Raw genomic sequence first — 8,384 nt, forward strand, 5'->3', positions numbered from 1 at the left:
ATAAAACATGATAAATATGATGTCCTTTGTTTTATTATTTTAATCATCATTTCTCCCTCAAACTACAGAAATAGAATACTACATATATACAAAAATGTTACTGGAGATTTATAAATGTACCTATAAAATGTAACAATGATGAATCTGAAGTCCAATAATGAAAGTTAAAACAATTTTCCAAATATAGGTTGGAGCAGAGTAGTTTCCTGATCTGTAAAATGGGGTAATAAAAGCATTAAACCTGTAAGATACAATGAGATTGAAATGAGACAATTATCATTATGTACTGAATATTTGTGTTCCCAACCCCCTCAAATTCATATTCATATATCTCCAATGTGATATTTGTGGACAGGGGGCCTTTGGGAGGGAACTGGGTCTAGATGAAGTCCTAAGAGTAGGGTTCCCCCCCGATGGGACTAGTATCCTTATAAGAAGACAAAAAGAGCCCAGAGCTCTCCCGCTTTCTCTTCCATGTGCTGACAAAGCCAAAAGACAGCCATCTAAGGTCAGGAACAAGTCCCTCGCCAGTAAATGAGTCTGCTAGCACCTTGATCTTGGACTTCCCAGCCTCCAAAACTATAAGAAATAAATGTCTGTTGTTTAAGCCACTCAGTCTATGGAATTTTGTTACGGCATCCCAGGCAGATCAAGACAGCCATGTAAAGAATGTAATGGCATGACTAGCATCCATTGGTCTATAAAATGTTACTGTTGCATAAAATTTCAAAACTTGACAAAACACTATAAACCCAATTGTTTGCACTATATAGTAATAACAGGGGGTTATTATACACTGGACATAGAATAATCATGATAATAAAGGAAAAATATTAATAGCACTTGGAGTTACATAGCAGTGACCGAATGCCAAAGCACCATTCAGATCACTTTACATATATAAAAGCGTTTAGTCTCGTAATAGCACTATGAAATGGCATGATGATTGTCCTCATTTCATGCAAGAAGAAATTTAGGAACAAAGTTTCTAAATGTTTTACACGTATTAAACCTTTAACTTTGCTAGCAATAATAAAACGTGGGTAGTATTACTGAGAAATAATTCTCATTTTATAGATGAGAATAGTGAGGACGTGTTAATAAAATTGGTCCATGGAATTAGCAGATAGATGGTAGAGTTGGAATCTGAGCTCACACTGTCAGGCTCAGACCTAGGTGTCTAGTTATTACATGATATTATCAAGGGGCTGATGGTCTGTTCAGATCTCTTACAAACAAATAAGAGGAGGTTAATCCTTCTGGGAAATGGGCAATGAATTTGAACAGATAATTCACAAGTGCACATATCTCTTGTCTTCTTTGAAATGCTCATCACACCTATGGTTGATTGCCTGGATGGTTTTTTGTGCAGAAGCCTAACCCATTAAATACAGAAAAAAAAAATACATTAAATACAGTAAAAATTTGGGTAAAAATAGTAAACTCCAAGGTGGGCAAAAGTATTAAAAGGAGTGTTAAAATCTTAGATTGCTTATCAAACTGAATGGAAGTTTTAATTTATTAGAAATACATACCGTTTATAAAATTTTTATTCTTTTAGAATTATTGTTTATTGTACAAACTCATTTCAATCACTTGAAAATGACTGTGCAGATCACTCTGCATGTCACTGCTTAAAAATGACTGAAATGGAAAGTTGAAATCTACCTTTTCCACTATTTTTTTTTTAAAGATTTTATTTATTTGACAGAGATAGAGACAGCCAGCGAGAGAGGGAACACAAGCAGGGGGAGTGGGAGAGGAAGAAGCAGGTTCATAGCAGAGGAGCCTGATGTGGGGCTCGATCCCATAACGCTGGGATCACGCCCTGAGCCGAAGGCAGACGCTTAACCGCTGTGCCACCCAGGCATCCCCCTTTTCCACTATTTTATCCAGACCGTTGATCTTCCATTATGCTGGCATAATAAATGATTAATACTCCATGAAAGCATCAAATAGTTTACACAGAGTAAAAGACAAGGTTTAAATGCTATCTATTTTAATATCACTCCTTTGAATTTTTATTTCATAATTACTAATGTGGATATTCATTATATTCTTCCATTACTTTCAAAGTCATTGCTTACTGATGGGAAGACTATCAACCTCTTGTCATTGATACAAAAATATTTTCAAATATGGTTCTCTGCTCCTTTCCTTTTGACAAACAGCCACATCCTCTGGTACAGTGACAGCTGTGTCCCTGAGACATGAAGGTGAGGGTTGGAGTAAAGGGATTTGGCCATATTGAGTGCCTGGTCACCAGGGCTATTCTGACTCTGGCAAAGTGGATACTGTCACCGTCAATGACCCCACCTGTGGCAAATTCCACAGCATGGTCAAGGTTGAGACGGAAAACTTGTCATCAATGGAAAGCCCATCTCCGTCTTCCAGGAGTGAGATCCTGCCAACATCAAATGCGGGTGATACTGGTGCTGAGTATGTTGTGGAGTCCACTGGGGTCTTCACAACCATGGAAAAGGTTGGGACTCACTTGAAGGGGGGGGGCATGGGTCATCATCTCCGTCCCTTCTGATGATGCCCCCATGTTTGTGATAGGCATGAACCATGAGAGGTACGACAACTCCCTCGAGATAGTTAGCAATGCCTCCTGCACCACCAACTGTTTGGTCTCTCTGTCCAAGATCATCCATGACAATTCTGGTATCATGGAGGGACTCATAACCACAGTCCATGCCACCACTGTCACCCAGAAGCCTGTGGACAGCCCTTCTAGGAAGCTGTGGTGCAATGGTTGAGGGGCTGCCTGCTTCTACGGGCACCACCAAGGCTGAAGGCAAGGTCATCCCTCAGCTGAATGGGAAGCTCACTGGCATGGACTTCCGTGTCCTCACCCCCATTTTGTTAGAAACACAGACCATTTATATTTTTTATTCTTTTAAAATTATTGTTTATTGTACAAACAGTATAGGTCAGTCAAGGATATGACCTGCCACCTGGAGAAAGTTGCCAAATACAATGACATTAAGAAGGTGATGAAGCAGGCACTGGAGGGCCCCTCAAGGGCATCCTGGGCTACACTGAGGACCAAGTTGTTCCCTGTAACTTTAACAGTGACACTCTTCCACTTTCAACGCGGGGGCTGGCATTCCTCTCAAAGACCACTTTGTCAAGTTTGTTTCCTGGTATAACAATGAATTTTGCTACAGCAACCAGGTGGTGGACCTTATGGTCCACATTGCCTTCAAGGAATAAGAGCTCCCTGGACCACCAGCCCCAGGGGGAGCAAGAGGAAGACAGATGCCCTTAGCTGGTGGGAAGTCCCCACTCCAACTCATCCCCCAACACACTGAGAATCTCTTGACCTCTACACAGTTTCCATCACAGACCCCCTGAAGAAGGAGAGGAGTTTGGGGAGCCATACCTCGTCATGTACCATCAATAAAGTATACTGTACCCAGGTAATAAATAAATTAATAAAAAATATAAGTATAAATATAATGAAATTTTACCTCTAATCAAGAATTTAATTTGTAAAGTATCAGAAAAATCATTTGTCCATCACTATATACTCATATTTCTTGAAAAGAAAATTTATTTTTGCAGTGTACTTCTGGCATTATTTAACAACCTCTTATTGCAAGGTATAAGTATACAAAGGGATTGAAAGTAGTTTGTTCAGGCATAAAATACATGAAGAAGTGAAATTTTCAAGGGCTATCCAATCTCTATTTAAGAGATTTTTCTCAATCCCCAACTGAACCTAGAATTCAGGTTAGCTTTGTTTTGTCTTTTTTTAAATCATATATCTGTGAAGAAACCTTTATTTGGAATACATAAACAAATCTAAATACTTAATAATAAAAAGACAATAAACCAATGAAAAATAAGTAAAGAATTTAAATAGACATTTCTCCAAAGAAAAACATAAGAAATTGCCCTTAAGAATATGAAGTGATTCTCAACATCTTTGGTTATTTAGGAAAATACAAATCAAAACCATCACACACAGAATAACTAAAAGGGCAGATGATATTAAGTGTTGATGAGGATATGGAAAATTCAGAAATTTACACCCTTGTTAAAATAATTTTCTACATTGATTCACTCATCTTCCAGCAATAATTGCTGGAAAAACACCAGTACTTCTTAAGTTCGACTACTTGTTTACAGTACTGCTGGGGAAATTCGAAAAAAGAATCGTGCTGAATGATGTCACTTAAATATTATGATCATGAACCTCTGACAGGCACTCGCCATTCACCATATAATCCCGTAAACCTTTTACAATATACTTTTCCCTGCTTTATGGACTACTTTGTGCCCCCACCATCCCTACTTCATATGTTGAAGCCCTAATTCCTAGAATGACGATATTTGAAGATAGGGCCCATAAGAAGGAAATAGAGGTGAGGTTAGGTTAGGTCATAAGAGTAAGTCCTTGTAAGGACACAAGTCCTCATAAGAAGAGGAAGACACAGGAGAGCACTCTCTGTACAGAAAAGGCCACATTGAGGACATAGCAAGAAGCTGGCCAGTAAGGGAAATTCACCAGAAACCCACCCTGAAGACACCCTGATTTTGCATTTTAGCCTCTAGAACTGTGAGAAAATAAATTTCTGTAAGTGTGAAAGAATGAGAAATACATATATTGGTTTCTACCCTTGCTTGGTTCCTGGCTCGGAGCTCCAAATACCCCTTGTAAAGAGGGGTGCTAGGAGAATCTTTTGTTCTGTAATTTAGTCTTTTACCCCAGGTCCTGACACAGAGGTCCTAAATCTTTTGGAACTTCTTGGGTCATAGCAGTGTCTTTGTTCTAAAGAGGTAGTTCTTGCATGGGGACTGGTCACTATAAAGACCAAGCTATGATTGGAAGCTTATAATTTTCAGTTCCACACCTCATTCTTCAGAGATGGGAGAGGAACTGGGAGTAGATTTAATAATTGATCATGCCTGCACAATTAAGCTTCCATAAAAATCACAATATCTTTCATCCTTACCAGCCAATAAAATTGTTTTTATCAATGGAACCAGTTACCTTCATCTTTTTAGATGTAACGGTCCATTTATTGCCTTTTTCTAAATGGAATTCTTACAAGATTTGAGATATCATTTTCTTCTTTAAAAAAAATCTTTATTAAAATATAATATACATATCAAAAATCCAGCCATTTAAAGCATATAATTCAATTGTTTTTAGCATAGTCACAATGTTATATAACCATCACGACAGTCAACATTAGGATATTTTCATTATTCCCAAAAGAAATCTCCCACCTACTAATAGTCATACCCCACCCCCCACCCCGGCCCTAGGTAAGCACTAATCACTAATCTCCTTTTTGTTACATAAATTCGTTTATTCTTAATATTTAATATAAAGAGAATCAGGGGTGCCTGAGTGGCTCAGTCGGTTAATTATCTGCCTTCAGCTCAGGTCATGATCCCAGGGTCAGCAGGGAGCCTGCTTCTCTCTCTCCCTCTACCACCTCTCCCCCGCCAACTCATTTTCTCTCACTCATAAATAAATAAAATCTTTAAAAAATATATAAAGAGAATCATACAATATGGGCAATTTGCGACTTGCTTTTTTAACTTAGCATAAAGTTTTCAAGAATTATTGATGCTGTAGCATGTATCAATACGTCATTCCTTTCTTGGTCTAGTAATATTCCATTGACAGGTTAGCATTTTACATAAAATCAACTAATTTTGACTCCAAAGTCATTTGTCTCTCCTTTTTGCTAATAATGGAAAAGACAAGACAAATGTTAAGGAAAAAAGCACATGGAAATAGATTAATTGGACAGTTTCTGAAAAATTGATTCTAATTGACATCTTTAGGCTCCAGGTGAGTTCACATCTGGAATAGACCACTGAAACACCTTGGAAATCCCCCCCCCCTTTTTTTTAACCTTTGTACAGTTTCACAACTGTAAGGAAATAATATTTATTTGGTGTTTTACTCACAAGTGGCACCTTTAGATTGTTGAAGAATTAAATATATTTCTCTACCACTAAAAAAAAAAATTAGTTTTTGACGTTGTTTACTTACTCAACATATAAAAATTCTTTCTCCTTTACCATTCATGCATAGGCACTCAGCTTCTCTGATAACAGAGTTCTGGTTTTGCCTTCTCACAGAAGCATCTATTTTCTAATTTATATCATAACTAGTTCATTTTCTCATTCTATATTTGGTTATAAATTAGCTAATATTTCAACAGTGATAAATACCTGTCCTCCAATTTCCTTTCTAACTTTCTAATTTACTTTTGCCTTAGATTTTGTATTGTTTTTTGATGACTGTGAATTAAAAAAACAGGAATCACTGAACACTGAACTGAATTTAATATTACAACATAGTTAGCAATATTTCACTGGAATATTCACTAAAGTATATTATTCAATCTAAGGTAGATAGACATTTATGAAGACACTATTTCCAGAACAAAACATAATTAAGTCGGTACTGAGACATTCACATAAAGTTACCTCATTTGGGAGCCCCAAATGAAAATTCTATTGTGAGAATTATTTGAATAATATGTTTAGCATCTACTTCACAGTTAATAGCTAATTCTTAATACCAGTGATTGACTAATAAGCCATTACACTGATATTCATGTTCCTTTCAAAATCAATACAAAAAACACACTATTTTATAAATTGGTACTTTTATAATTAACTGTCAATGAAAAAGGTCATTTTTTTTTCTATAAAGCATCTATAAAGTTCTATGAGTTATATTTAAAATGTCAAGGAAATTATCTTTTCTATTAACTAATTCCATTTTTAAAAATTGAGTATTATTTAATGTAATAGTGAAGATTTTCTTCTCATTTCTCCTCACACTCGGAGAAAAGCTAACATTTTATATCCCCCAAATTATATTCTTTTGTTCTTACTTTAAAATGTGTTTAGGGGCACCTGGGTGGCTCAGTCAGTTAAACAGCTGCCTTTGGCTGAAGTCATAATCTTGTCCTAGGATTGAGCCCCAAGTCTGGCTCCCTGACCAGTGGGGACCCTGCTTCTCTCTCTCTCCTCGTGCTCTTTCTCTCTCTTGCTCTCTCAAATAAATAAATAAAATAAAAAATAAAAATAAAATCTTTTATTTTATTTTTATTATTTAAAAGGATTTTATTTATTTGACAGAGCAGGGAGAGAGAGAGCACGCACGAGCAGGGGGAAGGGAAGAGGAAGAGGGAGAAGCCAATTCCCCACTGAGTTGGGACCTAACACGGGGCTTGATCCCAGGACCCTGGGATCATGACCTGAGCTGAAGGCAGACAATTAACTGACTGAGCCACCCAGACATCCCATAAATAAAATCTTTAAAAAAAAATGTATTTATTTTCCTCTTGGCTAGGAACATTTTACAGCTACCTTCTTTTAAAAGTATTATAAAGATTTTATCTCATTCAAGTTATGCTATATTCCGTATTTATTTTAAAACAGAGTATTTCTAAAATATGTTTTTAACTCTTTCAACTATATTTCTTTGTTCTAATGCAGTAAGAACCCAATTCCAAGCACCTGATAATATGTGTTGCTGTAAATTCACGTAGTGCCTTGTGTTGATCTGCTTTGACTGCCTTCTTCAGTCATGAATCTTATAACATAAAACCAATCTTTCCATCAAAATTTGCCTACAAACTACCAAATATACCTATGAATTGCACAAACTGACCCTATTGACTGTATCCACAAGGCTGGATATCTGAAAGTTATTTATAGTATCAATTATATTACATTACCTGATGGTTAATATCATAGCTAGCAAGAATTGGCACTGCCAGAAATGAAATGTGACTGTTCTAAGGATTATTTAATAATTGTTTGCCATTCATCTGGGGCCTCTATATTTTGGAATTGGGTATCTATGTTTAAATTTGACAGCCATAAAATTCCCTTTTAATTATCCAATGTGTACCTTGAATTCTCTTAAGTAGAATCAAGTGTCTAGAGAAACAACATTGAAGTATCTCCTTTTACCTAAGAGAGGATAGTCAGGAAGAATTAGTGGGGGAAAAAATTAGGAATTAGAACCACAAGTCTGTGTTCCAGAGCATTCTTTGACTTTCAAGAGTGGACTAGTCTTGGGCAAGTCACATGATTCTGAGATTTTTTTTTCTTCCTCCACACAACAAGGACAGTGAACAAGAAAGTCTTTGAGGTCCCTTTAAATTTAAATTATCTTTGATTACACCATGAAACTGAATAAAGGAAAACTCATTTAAAACAGAGTTAGGAGGCCAGAGGGGGCGCTCTCACACACTACCATTCATCAGTCCCAGACCCCAAGAGGAAGACAGGTGCCTTGCATTCGCAACAAGAAGCCTATACTTTACCGCTCCAGCATGGAGTTAGAAAGAATTCTTCCTTGCCCGGCAACAGCCCATCCAATGACACACTCTCACAAC

The 8,384-nt window shown here is 36.8% G+C and overlaps 1 pseudogene; it reads left to right on the forward strand.

Moving 5' to 3' along the window:
* The first annotated feature begins 2,361 nt into the window (after nt 1-2,361).
* On the forward strand, nt 2,362-3,350 carry LOC121105691 (annotated as a pseudogene).
* The last annotated feature ends 5,034 nt before the right edge of the window (nt 3,351-8,384 follow it).

Source organism: Ursus maritimus, unplaced genomic scaffold (assembly GCF_017311325.1).
Source record: "Ursus maritimus isolate PB19 unplaced genomic scaffold, ASM1731132v1 scaffold_29, whole genome shotgun sequence".
NCBI lineage: Eukaryota > Metazoa > Chordata > Mammalia > Carnivora > Ursidae > Ursus > Ursus maritimus.